Source organism: Mirounga leonina, unplaced genomic scaffold (genome assembly GCF_011800145.1).
Source record: "Mirounga leonina isolate KUSES-001 unplaced genomic scaffold, KU_Mleo_1.0 Mir_99, whole genome shotgun sequence".
NCBI lineage: Eukaryota > Metazoa > Chordata > Mammalia > Carnivora > Phocidae > Mirounga > Mirounga leonina.
The window spans coordinates 3,830,243-3,848,947 of NW_023270971.1; the positions used below are offsets into that span (position 1 = coordinate 3,830,243).

Here is an 18,705-nt window from a genome sequence, read left to right on the forward strand (position 1 = left end):
TTCTTGGCCATCAGTTTTGAACCTTAATGTCTTTCCTATATCAATTGAAGACTTTAGTTCCCATTGACCTCTCTGAGTCCAAACTGCACTGGGATCTGGAACATGCTCTCGCCTTACTTCTCACCTCCTTGTGATTGTCTGAAAATTGCTGTTAGTGGTCCTTAGCACATACAAAAAGTGATTTTAAAAAACACAAATGGCATACAACCTCAGGGGAAAAAAACACCTTGTATCATTTCCTCAAGCTTAACAAAAATCTTTTTCACTAGTCACCACTGTTCTCTTCAGAGATTCTCAAATAATTAGTTGGAAAGAATAAAAATGTTGGTTTGGTATGCCAATTACAGCTCACATATTACATTTTGAAAATAACTCTTTGTCTTAACAATTCAGATGTCCTCCCCAAAATGTGAGACAGTATTTTAAACTTGAAAAATAAATGATCCTAAGTAAATGTTTTCTTCTACATTTCCTCAGCATTGTTTAACACACAAGAGCATGCATGTATATATGTAATATAAAATCCTGTTTATTAATGTCTTCTAACTTCAAGGACAAATATAATGAAATCTACTGTAGTAAATAAAATGGTCTATATGATCCCATTCTTTGTAATTTGTTGAGATTTTCTTCATGACCTGGTGCATAGTTATTTTTTAAAAATGTACCATATATATGTGAAAATAATTTACATGTATATTTTCTATTTGGAGTATATATATATATGCATATATATAATTAATTTTGCTATTTTTTTGGTTCAAATATTCTTCCTTTTTTTATTTATGGCAACTAGAAACATAAAGATTGGCATTCAAAAGTCTTTCCCTATGGGGGTGCCTGCGTGGCTCAGTTGGTTAAGCGACTGCCTTCGGCTCAGGTCATGACCCTGGAGTCCCAGGATCGAGTCCCACATCGGGGGGGGGGGTCCCTACTCAGCGGGGAGTCTGCTTCTCCCTCTGACCCTCCCCTCTCTCATGTGCTCTCTCTTTCTTTCTCATCCTCTCTCTCTCAAAAAAAAGAAAAAAAATCTTTCCGTATGAAAGGACAGTTGAAAATTAAAAAAAAATTATCTTCCATTTTTTTCCTTTGTATATTTCCAGGTTATGTTTTTATGTGATTATACATTTATAGTTTATTTCAGTTGAATTATGTCTTATATTATTATGTAGGCCCACTCTATCTCCATGTAATGCATTAAGTTGTTTTGCATTAAGTTGTTTTGTCTGATAATACCATTTTTTTTGTTTTACACTGTGACACCTTTTTTTTCTTATATAGTCAATGTAGCTATGTCTTAAGTTTGTTTCTTAGAAGCAGTATCATGTAGCTTGATTTAAAAAATATAGTCTGATAATCTGACTTTTAATAGATAAATTTAACTCCATTACTTATTGCATGAAATATTTAGATGTATTTCTTACTGTGTGTCTTTATTTATCATGGTTTCCCTTTGCTTTTTTCCCTTTTCTGTCTTTGGACTAACAAGTTTTCTAAGCTTACCTCCTGTTTTTTTATCTTGATCTTTAAGGTGTTAAAATGTAAACACTGTTAGAAAATGTATAGGTTAATATACATGTTTGAAGGAAACTAATAAAAGCATAAAAATGTAGACATTTAAAATTCTTTAACATTTCTACTCTTCTGAGCATTTGGAGTACCTTACTACCCATTGAATCCTCCTCCCCATCTTGCTGCCATGTTAATTTTTTTTACCTTTAACTATTGATTGTTAAAATCCCACTACTAAAATTTTTTTTTTTATGCATTTGTGTGCTCCTCTTTCTTATTTTCCATAGTTTTCCTTCTGGATTTCTGTCTCTTCCTAAGGCAACTCATTTTTCTGCAAGGGTCTATAAGTGGAAAATTCTCAGTCTTTACACTGCTTCATTCTTGGATAATATTTAGGAAGGTATAAAATTGTGGATGAACAGTTATTTCACCTCAGCCCTGTTCTGTGCCCCAGGGGACCGCGCTCTGGTTTTCGGTTGGATTCACCGAATGGAAGGTGCCAGCAAGAGAGCAGCATGTAGAATGAAAAAGATATTGGGGTAGTTTTCTCTGACTTGCTGCTTTGGTTCCAGGTGCTGTCAGGGACTGCTCTGATGTACAGCTGTGATGAGGCAAACCCTCTCCCCACTGGGGCTCTAGCCTACCCTGGAAAGTAGTTCTATTTCCTTTCCCTTATTCCTTCCGGCTCAGCAGGGTAATGGCTTCCCACTGTTCCTGGTCTCTGGGTGCCTACAACTGTGCACCAGTTTTAACGTGTGGGTTTTTTTTTTTTCTGGTACCACCAAGCAACTCTGTGACACCAGCTGGATGTCCTACAATTCAACTCAATTCTACCCAGAGAGAACATCAGATCCCAAAGGTCAAGGGTTCAGTCCTACAAGACTGCCCTCCTCCCCCCATTTCAGACACCAGGCACAAACCCAAGCTATCACCCATACTTCTGACCCACTGGCTACAGATTGGAGGTTCCAAAGACCCACTCCGTGGGTTCAGTTAATTTGCTAGAGGGGCTCATAGAACTCAGAGAAACACTCTACTTAGTTGATGACCGGTTTATTATAAAAGGATATAACTCAGGAAGAGCCAGATGGAAGAGATGCGTAGGGCAAGATATGGGGAAAGGGTGTGGAGCCTCCACGACCTCCCCAGTGCACCATTCTCCCCAAATCTCCAGGTGTTCACTAACCCAGACACTCTCTGAATCACCCCTTTTGGGTTTTTACGATGCTTCATTACATAGGCATGCTTGATTAAATCATTGGCCATGGGTGACTGAATTCAATCTCCAGCTGCTCTCCTCTCCTTTGGAGGTTCCTGGGTGGGATTGAAAGTTCCAACCCTCTAATCACATGGTTGGCTGTCCTGGCAACAAGCCCCCAACCTTAGATTAGTTAGACTTTCCAAAAGTTACATTAACATAACAAAAGGCACCTCTGAAGCACTTGACGTTTAGAAAACTCCAAGGGTCTTAGGAGCTCTGTGCCAGAAAATGGGATGAAGACCAAATATGTATTTCTTATTAGAAATCATAATAATCATAATACCATAGTGCCTCAGCATTTTTGTTGTTTCCTCAGCTCTGCCCACATCTCTGTAAATCATCACTTTATTATACATTTTTTAAAAATCCAAGCTGAGCATGCCTTTTGTTTCCCTCTGGGACTCTGAATGATGTATCCACCAATGTATCCTTCTTTTGGCATGAGAAAGACCCCTTTTAAACAAACAAACAAGAAGACAACGACAACAACAACAAACCAGGAAAACATAAAGAAACTTTTACGAATTAAAAAATATTTGCAATTTTTTGGATTTTGTCTCATTTGTGTTTGAGACCAAAAAGCATGATTTTCTGTGTTGCTGAGTATGGTAAAAACAAAACAAAACAAAACTATTGGCTGCTGGTCTGTACCATAAATTTAGCACAATCTTTCTGTTGGTAGTTTTAAGGCTCTTGATATAATTTTAGAAGTGAAAGAGCAAGAATTAAAGAATCTACTTTAATGATACAGTAAAAACTTTGCACAAAAATTTGTGACGCATTCTTTAATTTGAAGTATTGAAAATATAAGACATTTGTTAAGCAAACTAAAGTCTATCCATATTATAAAATCCTGTACTGCCATTAAATATCATCTTCTAGAAAAATATTAAATGGAGTGGAAAAATGCTCACTAAAATTAAGGAGGGAAAGCAAGTTACAAAAGTCGTACAAAATTTCCACCTTTAATTTCAGTGGGTATATTTCCATGTCAATATGTTTTTGTTTAGGACATGATTTTAATGGCAGTGTTGCACTCCATAATATGGAAATGCCATAACTTATTATATGTAGGGGAGGAAGAATCAAAGGTAATCTAAAAATATCACAAGTGATTATATATTTGGGATTTTAGAGTCTTTATATTTCACTGTAGAAATACAGAAGACAAATTATTTTATAATTAGGAAAGAAATAGAGTAAATATTCTATAAATGTAACATTTATTATTATATATTCAAGTCAGCACAGTGTCTTGAAATAAAGTCCTAGCTGCACCTACATAGGATGTTACAATACTGGCAGAAATCAAGTGTTTTACTCATTTGATGAACATATCCCATCTCTCTTTAGTTATTCCAAAGAAATCAGAACTTTCAGGACCAAAAATCTCAAGAGGTTATGATTCTATACAATGCAATAAGCACAAATGACTTCCTAAAAATCTAAATTTCAGTGCACTGCAAGTTATTTTCCAATTTGAACTGTAGTTGCAGCCCAGAACTTCACTTAAGCTCAGAGAGTTATTAGTGAGGAAAATCAAATGAGCTGTCTTGGCTGAATCGCAGGCCAGGAAAGCATATCACCTTTCTTCCCCTCCCCTGGTGGACTTGACTGGATGAGACAGCCACCATCACTTTCCTCTGTGAAATGCTACACTGGGGTTGCTGTGCTCCTCAAAGCAGCTGTCAGGCACATACCATTCTCCTGAAACACTGCCCTTCCAGAGGGTGGAATTTCCCCGTGCCCTTGTTTTTTCTCCCTAAACCCAGTTTTCCAAGCAACATTCAAAGTCTTAGAGAACTTGGGGCGCCTGGGTGGCTCAGTTGTTAAGCGTCTGCCTTCAGCTCAGGTCATGATCCCATGGGTCCTGGGATCGAGCCCTCCATCGGGCTCCCTGCTCTTCGGGAAGCCTGCTTCTCCCTCTCCCACTCCCCCCTGCTTGTGTTCTCTCTCTCACTGTGTCTCTCTCTGTCAAATAAATAAATAAAATCTTCAAAGTCTTAGAGAATTCAGTGTGGCTTTGGCTTTAATTCTCTGTTGCTGTTGAATGGGATACAATTAATTTCTTGTGAAACTGATTTTTAATTCTAAATAGGCTATTTTGGTGCTAAATCGATAAATAAACTTTATCCCTGGGATGAGGAGGAAATAACTGAACCTCTAAGGATTGTAGCTTCCTGGCAAAAAACAGAGTAATAAGCAAAGTAGACTCTGAGAGCAAATAAATGTAGAAAACAGGGGTATGAGTACCAACTCTGCAACTTTCTAGTCTGGTGATTTGGGTCAGTTTGCATAACACCCTTATGCCTCAGTTTCCCCATCTGTAAAATGGGGATAATTATAGTCTCTATCACATATGGTTGTTTTGAAGAGTGAGATGAAGATGTAGGGTGACCAACAAGCCTGATTTACCCAGGCCTGAGAAGTCCTTGTGTTACAGGATTTTGAGTGCTAAGATTGGGGCATTCTGAGCAGACTGAGATGGTTGGTCACCCTATAAAATGTGAGGTACTTACCCAATGCCTGGTATCAGTAAATAAGAGCCATTATTTTATGTATTACAAGTATCTTTGAGAACATTCCCATGGACACGTTTTCTACATACATTAATTAGACACATCCTGACTTTGCCTTTTATAAAGAAACTAACAGGTACAATTAAAAAAATAAAAAGCTTCATCAGTGAATCAATATCACTGTCCAATGCTAAGGTCTACTTGGTTATTTCTAAAATTCTACAAGTCTATTTTTTTGCTCACTGAAGCCAACACTTAAAAAACTTCACATTGCTCTGTGAATTAGTATGCAAGAGCAAAATATTTTCAAAAGTGCACCTATGGCAAGATATAAAGCTTTGTCATGATAAGAAATGAACTGTAAAATAATCTTTTTAGTACAATGAATAAAAAGTCATTTAAGGAACACAAGCTTTTGGAGACAATATTCCCATCTGGAACATTTCTAGTTAAGATGGCAGACTAAGCATATTTCTTTGTCTCTCTTACTTGTCAATCCCATTTACTGACATAAATTTCTTTTATCCTTATTCACTGGCATTGCAGAGACCCAGGCAGGGGCTCCTCAGGTGACCTCAGACTGTAACCAAATTCTGGCTGACCAAAAGCAATTGGGGTCACAGGGACAATGAAGGAAAAGGGATCCAGAGCCTAGTCATTGTTTTCTAAATTTGTCTGGTTTTAAGAATCACCTGGGGCTTTTTAAAAAATATATAGATTTCCAGGTCCCTCCAATAGAGATTCTGAATCAGGTAGAGGATGGGGAGCCCTTGAATCTGTAACTAGTTGCTGTCTCCTGAGATGTTTATGATGGGGCAAATTTGGAAATGGTTCTCAAACTATGCCGGGGTGCCTCTCAGCATTTAATGCTCTGGAACCAAGGATGCTAAATACCCCAAGGATGCTAAATACCCACACAGCACATGAAAATAAAACACTGAAAACAGGACAGCACTGCGTAGAATTTTAAATGGAACTCTATCATTCAGACACTTCATTAATGTTTGTTAACTTAACAAAATTATAGATATCCCAAGGAGCTAGACTAAATATAGGCTGACCTGGTAATTTTCCAGCGGATGATAACACCCTCTTTGAGGGACAAGGGAGAACTACTTTCAGGCAAGTAATTATTTTTAACTGCTCTATTCCTGCTATTATTTTCTTCAAACGTTATTCCAATGCTATGCTGTAAATATAACACCAGGAAAAGAGGTATACTGTTCCTTCCAGAATAGACATTCTAAAAGAAAACAAATAACTGTGTAGAAAGATATGTTTTTAACAAGTCCTAGTCTTCATTTCCTCCCTCCTCACTGCTCATCAATATGGCATGCACTGTGCTTGTCCTCCTGTCTCTATTCTCTCTGTGGTGGTCCCCAGATATTTTTAATTAGGTGCTCAGGAAGTAGTTTTTAAATGAGCAATAGATGGTGTTGCCATAGAGCATGGTGGATGTGGGGCAGTGCAAGTAGTTTAGCCCAAGGGTTCAAGGTCCTGCATGATTGTGCCCCTGCCTCCCTCCCCAGATGTGTCTCCCATGCACTGCTCCCCTTCTCTCATGCTGAGGAGTTTGAGCTTTACCAGAGGCAGTGGGGACCCACTCCCCACAGGGGAGTTTTAACCAGGGCCGTGACATTATCAGCTTTGTGTTTTAGCAAGATAACTCTCGCTGCAGTGTCAAGGATGGATGAGAGGAGGACGACTTATGAACTAAGAAGGTTGTTTAGATCAGTAGTAGTAGTTCAGGTGGGACAGTGCACAGGATAATCACCTGGTACTTTTCCAGGGCCAAACCCAGACCATTTAAATCATCTCTGGAGAAGGGATCCGGATATCAGGAGTTTCTAAATTGTCCTGGTGAGGGGCGCCTGGGTGGCTCAGTTGGTTAAGCGACTGCCTTCGGCTCAGGTCATGATCCTGGAGTCTCGGGATCGAGTCCCACATCGGTCTCCCTGCTCAGCGGGGGGTTTGCTTCTCCCTCTGCCCTCTTCCCTCTCGTGCTCTCTGTCTCTCATTCTCTCTCTCTCAAATAAATAAATAAAATCCTTAAAAAAATTAAAAATAAAAAATAAATTGTCCTGGTGATTCCAATGAGAAACCAAGGTTTGGAATGACTAACAGAAGTTTAGGTAGTTGCAGAATGAGAACAGGGGCACAGATACAAGGTCTGTTAGATGTAGAAGAACAGCATAATTGGTGAACAGAGCAGGAGCAATGAAGATAGGGGAGGAACAGAATTACTTACAGGTTCTGGTTGGAGTCATGGAAATTGGGAGGCAGGGTGACCAAACTTCCTGTTTTGCCAAGGAGTATCATGGTTTTGTACTGAATCGGGTCCCTCATTCCAGGGGAGTTGGTAACCCTCCAGGGAGGAATTGCCATCCAAGATAGGCAGTGAAGGATCAGAGTGCCGTTGGAGAAAGATGATTAATGTTAAACATGGGTGATAGCTGCTGAGTATTGGTGACTAACACCAACCTAAAGCTCATAGCTGAGGATCAAATGGGCTAAAGACCCCACATTCTAAATTCCTAGGATGACAGCTATTGGGGCCATCCATCCCTCAACAGTGCCTGCTAAGAGAAACCAGGAAGCAGAACCAGCACTACCACCTCATACCCTAATAGAAGATGAGGTTGAAAGGGAGAAGGTCGTTGCCTTTTGTAGAAGTACACTACTCATGTAGAACTATTTATTCCTCCAACAAGGTTAGGGGTGGGGCTGGGTTGCCTCTCCTCCTCAAAGTCAAGGGAGGGAGCTGTCGAGAGGACTGCTGATAAGTTTGTGGGTATCTGATGTGCTAGTCCCTATTGGGACAGTTATGAGGTTCTAGGCTCACTGTCCAGCCCCTGTGCTACCAGGATAGAGGAAAAGTACATTGGAAGAGATGGCATAGAGGGGGACTGCCAGGTGTAGCAGGGGCAAGACTGCCCCCATTCAAGGTCTGAGAGATTTGGAAGATGGATCCTACGTAAGCCTGAAGACCTAGGAGTTGGCTGTGGTGAGTAGATCATATTTAGAGCTTCGGTTTTATCTGGGAAAACACAGCATTGGGTGAAGAGGGGTACATATCAGAGGAATAGGACACCAGGCTGCCAGCTCAGGAGCTGGGCCTGAAATTGAGAATGAATCTCTCTCATGAGGGCTCCCTAGCACCTTGAGTTGCTGCTTGGGAGCAAATCACTTGTCAGATGACATCGTCAGTCTCCATCTGTCCAATCTGAGCACAAGGACAATGTACTGGTCCCACTAGGGCACTTCTCCCTTCTTTGTCCCTCCTCCCTGGCCATTACCAGCAAGGTATGTGATGGGGAGACACTGGTAGGTGGGGGTGAACCAGGCCACACTCTCACACCCCCATTCTGCTGCAGGAGTTGGAATGGGAAGAGGGAGAGAAGACAGTCATTCAGTGGATATGAAAATAGAGGTTTGAAACAAAATCACTGAATCTTGATGATAGGAAGTCATTGTTTTTGTTTTTTTTTCTTTTTAAAAGATTTTATTCATTTGACAGAGACACAGTGAGAGAGGGAACACAACCAGGGGGAGTGGGAGAGGGAGAAGCAGGCTTCCCGCTGAGCAGAGTCTGATGCAGGGCTCGATCCCGGGACTCTGGGATCATGACCTGAGCCGAAGGCAGACACTTTAACGACTGAGCCACCCAGGCGCCCTGGAGTCATTGTTTTAACAGCTGTCAGTAATATTACTGTAACTATTCTAATAGCTGTGACTGAAAAGTTATAGCATTGGGCTAAAACATTAAGAAAGTCCACTTTCTATGGAAAAGGGGATTTTGACACAGAACTTATTGCCATGTCATGAGCAACTTTACGGAGCAGCCCAGTAGTGAGAACCTGAAGCCTCTGCCAACAGCAAAGTGGATCCTCCAGGTCCCTCCTCAGATGACCAGCTTGCCTGCAGCGTCATGGGAAATCCTGACACACATCCTGGAGCTTCAAGTCACCTGATTTGCTATGACTTGGATCTTGCTTCTGTCAAACACAACTGCTGTTGCCTTGAATAAGGAAGAATACATTGCAGGCTCAAGAGAGAGGCCCAAGGCCTTGGAAAGCCAGGAAACAAAATAGACTGTAGTTGGGTCTGTCTCCTGCACATGTCAGGGTCCACTTCTTCCACCCACACTGTGATAGAGCTGCTCTGCTAGAGGCAGATGTAAAAATCCTCGGATGCTGTTGCTCTCTTTCAGAGGCTTTCAGTTAATGGAATTAATTAGCTTATTTATCATTGGAATAAGGAGTAATTTAAAAAGCAAATCTATGGGGCGCCTGGGTGGCTCAGTTAGTTAAGTGTCTGACTCTTGATTTCTGCTCAGGTCATGATCTCAGGGTCTTGGAGATCAAGCCCCATGTCTGGCTCCACGCTGAGCACAGAGTCTGCTGGAGATTCTCTCCCTCTGCCCCTCCTGCTTATGCTCACTCTATCTCTCTCTCAAATAAATAAATCTTAAACAAACAAACACAAATCTACGTTAATAGGCTCATATGGGGAAGACAGTGGTTACAAGATTCCAGAGGAGAAGGGGAATTACAAATCTAATCCTGGTCCAAGACATTTCTAGATTGAAAGTTGCCTGATGTCTAACTCAATTGAAATGAGTGTTAGAAATATGTGTGAAATATATAGTTTCCAAGTTTCCTTGTACTTTTTTTTCCAGATTTTTTTTTAGCTCTATGACTTTACATTTCACAGACTTAATATAGAAATGGCTTGGTAGGCTAAGGTTACAGAACAAGCAGAAGTCTTGATCCTGAATCTCACTGTTGGATAGTATGTGCTCTTTATTCCTATCCTTGAAGATGAAGATTTAAATGGTTTCATCTTGGGGATGTGTTTCATACAGATGAATCTAGATGCCCCTTTTCTATATATAATTGGTACAGCTGGGACCGAAATTTTATTTTCCACTTCCTCATATGAAAATAATATAAGCAGCATATTAAATAACCCCTAGACCAGGAAATATATGGGCATTATAATGAATAATCCTAAACTCATTATGATCTTAGTGCATAGGTTTAGATTCAGGACAATACCAGAACGGATATTTACTAACCCTGATGGCATAAAGTGCATGCCTGATCAATTTCAACCAAGTCATTATTTCGTATATGGGATAAATTTAATGCACATCACTGCCAAATATAGTTATGCTTATGGAAAAATGAATTACAGCACAATTTCATGCCAGAAATAACACTATAAAGGTCCATCGATTATACATGTAAAAGTGGCCCCTTTCCCAGGCATATACACTTACATGATGATCCCCAAGAAAAAGTAGTGGATGACGGTCATCCTAAGGCAGAAACACAGTTCCTTTATGAAATAAACCATGTTGTAATACCTGGACCCTTCAATTATCACACTACATTTAAGCCAACAGGGTGGGGACAAATTAGATTAAGTGCAATTTAAAGCAAAGCTATCTAGCTGGCTGTTTTGGTGGACTCTATTTAGCTGTAAATGACATTTAGAGTTGTTGCTGGTATTTATCTTACACTCCTTATAACCTCCCATCATCAAACTGAACTGCCAGATGCTCTATTAGGAGGAATAAACTCCCCTGGGCCTCTTCTTGGGTCAGGAAATCAGTGAGTGGCATTATGGAAATTTTCTTTCTTTTTTTATTCCATCCTGATCTGGATTAACAGCTTGAATTAAGTCCTGTTGTGCAATTGTGTGACTGTGGGGAAGGTTTATGACTTTCCAGAGCTTCAGTTTCCTTACCTCTGAAATAAGGGTAGTGCTGTGACCTGTAGTTGGCACTGAATCAACAGTGGTCGCCACCAGACAAAGTGTATCAGCAGGTTTGCTTTGAAATTCATTTCTACTTTACATGACTTCATGATAATAAACCTGCGACAGAATGTTCATTCTGTTCCTTTCATGCCTCCTCTCTCCCGAATAAACACGGGAAACAAAGCAGAACTCTTAGGCAGACAAGACTAGATAGTGTCCTCTAGTGGTAAACAGGCAAAACACATGAAGACCATTTTTTTATTTATATTTTTTACTTTCTAGGATTCAGACTGAAATTGATCACAGAAATAAAATGTAAAGCTATAAGATGAAATATAATTAATATTGGGACAGGACCTTAACTTTCACATCTTCCTGTACAGCAATAAAGAAAAACTTCTTTGTCTGTTATAATACAAATTGTAGTTTAATTATATGAGCCACAAAATTATTGAGCCAGAAACTATTTTGTTGTTCAATCGAGTGTGAGCCACTTTGATTCATTTTCCTGCTTATGATTAAGTATTACACAAAGAAATTATTTCAGTAGTTCAGTGGGATGCATTAACAGAGTTCTTTCCAAGTTCATATAGTAGTATATAATTTGATTATTTCACAGGATTTCGAATAGTTTAGAAAAAAATAAATGTGCTATAGAGCCTTCTCCAATGATTCTAAGTATTAGATGTTAGTCACAGAACTTCTCTTAACTTGACATGATCAGAGTTGTTCCCATCCAGCTCTGATCTCTCACAATCTCCATTTCTACCAACACTATTGCTCTTGAAATTCAATCAGAGCAGTATCAGATAGTGATCAAAAGCATGAATTCTGGGGTGCCTGGGTGGCTCAGCCAGTTGGACATATGCCTTTGGCTTGGGTCATGATCCCAGAGTCCTGGGATCGAGCCCCGCTTTGAGCTCCCTGCTCAGCGAGGAGTCTCCTTTTCCTTCTCCTTCCCTTTCCCCTCCACTAGTGCTCTGTCTCTCGCTTTCTCTCTCTCTCAAATAAATAAAATCTTTTTTTTTTTTTTAAAAAGCATGAATGCTGAAGCCCAATTGGTCTAAATCCCAGCTTTACCATTTATTGACCATGTGAACTCTATGCCTCAGTTTGCTCATCTATGAAACATCAGTGTTAATACCAGCTGCTTCATACGGTTGTTACAAGAATTGATTAAGCTCAAATATGAAAGGTGATTAGAACACAGCCTGGACTTACTATTAGTGAATAGCTTTTATGTGCCCATCCTTTTCAGTATTATAGAGAATGCATGAGAGGCTTAAGATACAGGTCCTGACCTCAAAGAGTTTATAGTCTGCATGAGAAGATCTTGCGGGATTGGTGATAGGGGGTGATTTATCCCACTTCTTGGTTTGTAGGAGGAGGACTTTTCCTTAAACACACCCCTGGCACTCACATTCTTGTTCTCCCTGGGAGAAGTGGAATGATTTCCCTGGAGTGGAGTGACTTTGGGGGCAACCACATGAGGAAGAGACACATTTTCCCATGCAGTTAGAAGCCCATTTGACTCTCACTCAAAAGTATATCCTACAATTCAGCTCAGTCAACAGTAAAGGTGATAATTTGGGCTCCACCTGCCAACCACTTGGTGTATAGTTCTTCATTTCTTGAGAACTCAGGTTGAGAATGGGGAGTTATTTATCGACGGACGGGACCCCCTGGAGATCCCAATAGAACATACTGACTCACAAAAACAATTCAGTGCTTATTTGTATGGTGTGAACCTACCATACAAATATTTCCAGAAATGAGAATTTGGTGTAGGCTGAAGTGATAGGAAAGAGTTTCACAGAAGTGGGACTTAGGCTGGCTCTTAAAGAATGAGATCGAATTTGGATGAGGGGGAGGGAGGAAAAGGAATCCTAAGCAGAGAATTTTTTTTCTAAGACTTAACAGCAGTTTGTAGTTCTGTGCAATTGGAATAAAACATAAAATACTGGTTAAATTCGAAAGTCATATCTCTGCTTGATGACTACATGGTGACACAGCCAAGCTATGGCTAAGAAATAGGTGACACAGTTCCTTGCCACCTGGTTTTCCGATCACATGTGACCTGCCAGGAATGTTTTAACTACTTTACACATATTAAGACACTTACTCCTTACAACAGCCCTGTGATAGAGGTATTATTATTTCCCCCCGCTGAGGATACCAAAGCATAGACAGTGGCAATCTGTCCAAGGTCTGTAAGAGATAGAACTTGGGTTTGAACACTGGCAGTCTGACTTCGGACTTCATTCTCTCACATCACTCTGCTTTGTGATTTTTCAGGCCAAGAGAGGGGGTTGCAGTGGTCCTTCCTTGTGAAGGGACTCAGTGAGGAGACCAGCCTGAATACAATGAAGGTTTGGACTCTGGAGACTGTAACTTGAGCTGAAAGGTAGGTGGGGCTGGTTTAATGGGGGTAGGGGGGTAGGGTTGAAAAGCCAAGCACAGGAGGTTGGAGGTGGAGATAAAAAAGAAAAGGCAGGGGCGCCTGGGTGGCTCAGTTGTTAAGCGTCTGTCCCGCATTGGGCTCTCTGCTCAGCCGGAAGCCTGCTTCTCCCTCTCCCACTCCCCCTGCTTGTGTTCCTGCTCTCACTCTCTCTCTCTCTCTGTCAAATAAATAAATAAAATCTTAAAAAAAAAAGAAAAGGCAAGATTAATCTTACCATGCTCCTGCTCAAGGACAATTTTGTATTGCTCAGCGTATGAAGTCCAAAGATTTCAAGGGTTTCAGTATGGGGGAATGGACACTGTAAACATGAGGAGATGGGAGAACAAAAAGATAGCTTAATCCTCTATATCTTGGCTGGGCCACGGATGGGCAGGGCATAGGGACACATGTTCTCACCCTTTCCAAAGGGCCTGCCTAGAGGACAAGCATGGCTGGAGGTATGAATCTGAGATTTTATACATACCTGAGAGCTGAAACTGTAAGAAGTGAAGCTCCCTGACAAAAAGATGCCAAAGGAGGTAGAAGAGAAATATTGATGGGAGACGGAATGTGGGCAACCCAGTGTGTGGATGGTAACTGATCCCCTGCATGACTGGAGAATTTCTAGTCAGCAAGTTCAAAGAGGTGGTTGAAGATGAGAATTGGTACAAAGCCAGGAAATTTAACAATGAGCTTGAAAACAAGGAAGAGAGGAAATGAAACTTGGCTTCTTCCCTTACAACACTGTCACATCAGGTAAAGAGAGGAATGTCTGGTTAATGTCAGCCCACGTTATCATATGTGTATACTCTTTCCTGTATAAAGGGCATAGTTACGTTATCGAGCAGATATTTGTTATCAGTCCAGTCCCCCCCAGGAAAGCAGAAACCATGATGACTACTTGAAATAGGGGATTTGTAATGCAGGTAATGGAAAAGAGGAAGACAAACAAGGGATAATGAGACAACCCAGAGATTAGGAACCACTTCTACTCCAAGTCTAGAGGGTCAAAAGGAAGAGGCAGTGCTGCTGGAAGTCAGAGGCCAATTTTACCCGTAGAATTTGGTAATGGTGGGCCTGTTGGGGGAAAGCTGGATAATGAAGAGCAGCAGCTGAATAGGGATGGGGGATACTCTGATTTTTCTCTTCTTCCCACTCAATAGTCTCCCTCCAGCACCTTCAGTGACCAAGCCCAGCTGGATATTAGCTGACAGGCGAGCCAGGGAAATGCAGCCCGCAGAGGTCAGGCCCAGGATACACAGCAAAGCAGGAGGGCACCTGAGGACAAACACATCCCAGACCTGCATGGTACTCTTGTAACATTTGGTCTGATGTGGGGATGGTCTTTTCCTTGTCCAGGGGAGCTAAGGCCCACCTGACGTGAAGTCACTGTTCCTCTGGACAGTCTCCACAGTCCTGTCACCTGCCTTCTCCTACCAGAATCCAATCAGACACATTCTTCAGCCTCAGTTACAGAAGAATCGAGCTGTCCAATGGTGGCTCTCATGGTAGACCACACAGTTTCTTCTGCATGCTGAGAGGCTGCTGGAGCTAGAGTGAAGGGTGAGGGACAAAAGCCCATGAGCACCTCCCATCCCCTGCCTTTAGAAGCTGGGAGGGAGCTGCTCTGTCCTGAGGCAGGCGGCAGAATGGCACCAAAGCTGGGTGCTGGAGGCTTATGAGCTATAGCAGGGAGAGAGACCTGTACCACACAAGCCAAAAGGTTGACGTCTCAAATACTTCCTCTTTTGTTCTCTTTCAGTCTTTTGGTAAGTTAACAAAGACATTCGGAGCCCCTACGTGTGGTGCTGGTGTTAAGGAGGTGAGTGATGCGTGGGGTGGGGTGGTGGGTTTTTGTCCAAGCTTGTGCCATAGCTCTAGAGTGGCAGCAGGTCCCTGGAGCCAGTGTCGGCGGGGAGATTGTCGCGACAGAAGCCCAAGAATAAAGTGAAACTCAGATCAGAAGCTCCAGACAGAGAAGCAACTGGTTATGTGCCCTGACTATGACCCTACCGCTAAAGCTTAGCGGTCTGGGGGTTTTTTAGCTAGTAGTTACTGAGCACTGTCTAATGCCGTGCCCCATTATAAGCACTTTGCCTGTATTAATTAATTTCACCCTAATAACAACGCTCTAAGGTAGGTGCACATGATAGATGTGGAAATAGAGGCGTAGAGGTTCAGCAACTTGCCCTGGGGAAACTGTAGAGCCAGGATTTGAATTCGGGCAAGGTGTCTCCAGAGCCTGCATATTTAACAATTACAGGGAAATCTGAGCACCTTGGAAAACAGAAGAGAAGATGTCTGAGGGAAAAGAGACAGAGAAGGTTCTGGAAAGGGTAAAATGAAAGAGGGAAATTTTAGGAGAAGATGGGAATGACCGGAGAGGAGAGGACAAGAGACTGATTAGGTGAGAGCTCATGCGCCAGTCAAGATTACACCAGCCAAGCACGGAAATGCCTGTGAGGAAATGGAAACCACTGTGGTACAGCCTGTGTCTAATGATTCCAATACCTAGGTTCCTTGTATATTTGTTGTTTACTGCTTCTGTTGGATCTTATTCATGGTCTTGTCTCCTCATAGTTCTGGCTATCACTGAATGTTGGGGTTGTACTTGAACATAGTCTATAGAAGTATTTTGAAGCAGAGACTTCTGAAATCATCTTCAAAAATGTTTGCTTCTGAGGGGTTGCTGGCAATCCGGGATCAGCTTAACTCAAGTTCAAGCTTTAAGGTTTTGTGAACCACCAGATGATGATAAGCCAAGCCTGCCTTGTATGAGCTGGTTTATTTCTGATCTACACTTTCTCCTGTGGCTGAGGGAGGCCTTTTGAGTCTCAGGCCAAAGCAAAGAATTACTTACCATGGGAAAAGTGTTATAAAAATAACGAGAAAGCAACTAATGGATTAGTATACATTCCTGAGTGGGTTCTGCATTTCTTCTCTCAGATCTCTTCTCTCTCTGATCCTATCAGTAATGGTGACTGTGGCACATTGATTGATGCTGGTGGCATAGCGAAAGGTCAGGGTGGGGAGCACAATCAGTAAACTGGAGAGAGAGAAGTATAGAAGTAGTTGAGTGGAAATTCAGTGCTGAGCTTTTAGAAAGACCCTGAACAATTCTGCCTCACTCACTCTGTTAATGAGAAACAAAATTCACAATGACATCCTCTCATATCACGAAGAAACAATGAGGATGAAGGGAGGAGGCTGAAGGGGGGGGGGGCTGCTCAAGCACAAAGGGGCCTGGGTGGGGTGGGCTCCCTCACCTTGTTTTTCCTTACATATCTATCTCTTGGCTGCTAAGGGGGCTCCCAGGAGCTGATAAGGGCAAACTGAGTACCATGACTCAAAACTGTCAGGGGCAGGGATGGTCAGGATCTAGGATATGACTTTATCTTATTTCTAAGCCAATAAATTAGCCTGTTACTGTTTCATGAATGCTGGCAGAAGATATCTACTCATACTTCAGAGAGAAAGGACTTTAATCCTCATGGCACAGCAAGCAGCATCACCACCAGCACATCTGCACTGGTTCCTCTTACCCCCAGCCCTACCGAGTCTCACAGGAGCAACCCAGAGGGGCCCGGATGGCCACGTGTACATGCAGGGAGTTGCATTACAGCAGAGGACACTGTGCTTGGGGAACCCACTGTTTTATAGCCAGCAGTAAGCAGCCTCCACTTTGTCCCAGAGGGAGACATCATCTCATTCCTCAACGGTGCTCTTTGCAAACACACTCTGAGACTAGGTAAAGTGTGGCCATGGCCTCGGTTTCTTGATACACCAAGCAAGCCTGTGTAGGGATGCTCAGAGCTCATGGTAGATGACCTTCTCAACAGAGATGGTGTAGAGGGATTACTTAAAATGTGCATCATCTAAAAAACTATTATTTTCTGTTGTATTCTCTAAATTTGGGTTACCTAGACTGGGCCAAAGCCCCAGCTATTGGGATTCTGCTATGTGGTCCTAGTCTGTCTACGTAGCACACTCTGTCTACTATTCTCTCTTGCAGTTTTTCTTCTCATTTTAATCAGCTGTGCTTGTTTTCAATTATGTTCTTTCACATACTCTGCTTTTTTCATAAGCAGCATGCACAGTGGAATGATTGCTGATTTTGGCATTAAGAAAGCTGCATTTAGGTCCAAGCTCTACGACTTGTCAAATAAGAGATCAACACACCCATCTGGCCACTCAGGTAGTAAAGCTGGGACACCACAGTGCCCTTTGTTTAGTGAAGTATATCTGATCATTTTGAAAGTCAAATTTCTCCTCTTCCTTCTAAAACTTATTCCTCCACCTGCATACTTTATCTCGCTTACAGACATTATCTGTTCATCCAGATTCTCCATCTTCATGCCTCTGCATCATCAAGGCTTGCCAGTTTTATCTGCTAAGTATTGTTATTATCCTTTTCTCTCCCTGCTGACATTGTTTACCTTGATCATGTTTCACCTGGAATCATTCAAGAGTTCCCTTAGGCTTGCCACCTTAAATGGATCTGTCTTACTATTGCTTGATCTTGTCATGTTCCTCATTGCAGACACCTCCCGTCCTCATACAGCCCCATTTCTTTACAGCATGTGCTCCCCTTCACTCCTTCTACACCTCACCTTGTATTATTTTACATTTGTAATATTCCTGATTTTCTGTATTTCTCAGTACCCACCATGGGTGTTTCATATCCTTGTGTTTTTGATGTTTTCCCTGCCTTACATACCAATCCTCTTTTTAACTAAGCCCTTTCCCTTTAAAAACTGAGGTCTTGTAATAGCCAATGATATGATACAAGGAAATTAGAAGTATAATATTTGGAAAGGATATTGTGATCCAGGAAAACCCAAAAGAAAAAAAAAAAACAGAAAAATTACTACCAGCAGTAAGAGAATTCTATAAGGTAGCATGGTCAAGATAGTACCCAGAAATGTCCATCAAATGGGGAATGGAACACTTAAATAAATTATGGTACATCCATATAATGGGATGTTATGGTGCTGTAAGAAAGAATGAGGATACTGTATTCTGACATGGAGGTATTTCTAAGATACCTCATTAAATTTGAAAAGCAAGTTGCAGAACAGTGTGTATAGTGTACCACTCTGTGTAATGCAGGGGGAGGGATAAACATGTTTGTGTAAGGGAACTCTTGAATAACAACAAGGAACTACAAGAGTTTTTGCTTTTGGACAAGGACGGTGAAGAGGGTTGGAAGT

General features: G+C 41.5%; 1 long non-coding RNA gene across 1 annotated transcript; it reads left to right on the forward strand.

Annotated features, from left to right (window-relative positions):
* Positions 1–7,932: 7,932 nt before the first annotated feature.
* Positions 7,933–15,307, forward strand: LOC118006741. Its single transcript, XR_004678176.1, has 3 exons — positions 7,933–8,296; positions 13,351–13,459; positions 15,258–15,307. It is a non-coding gene; the product is annotated as an uncharacterized LOC118006741 (long non-coding RNA).
* Positions 15,308–18,705: the final 3,398 nt, after the last annotated feature.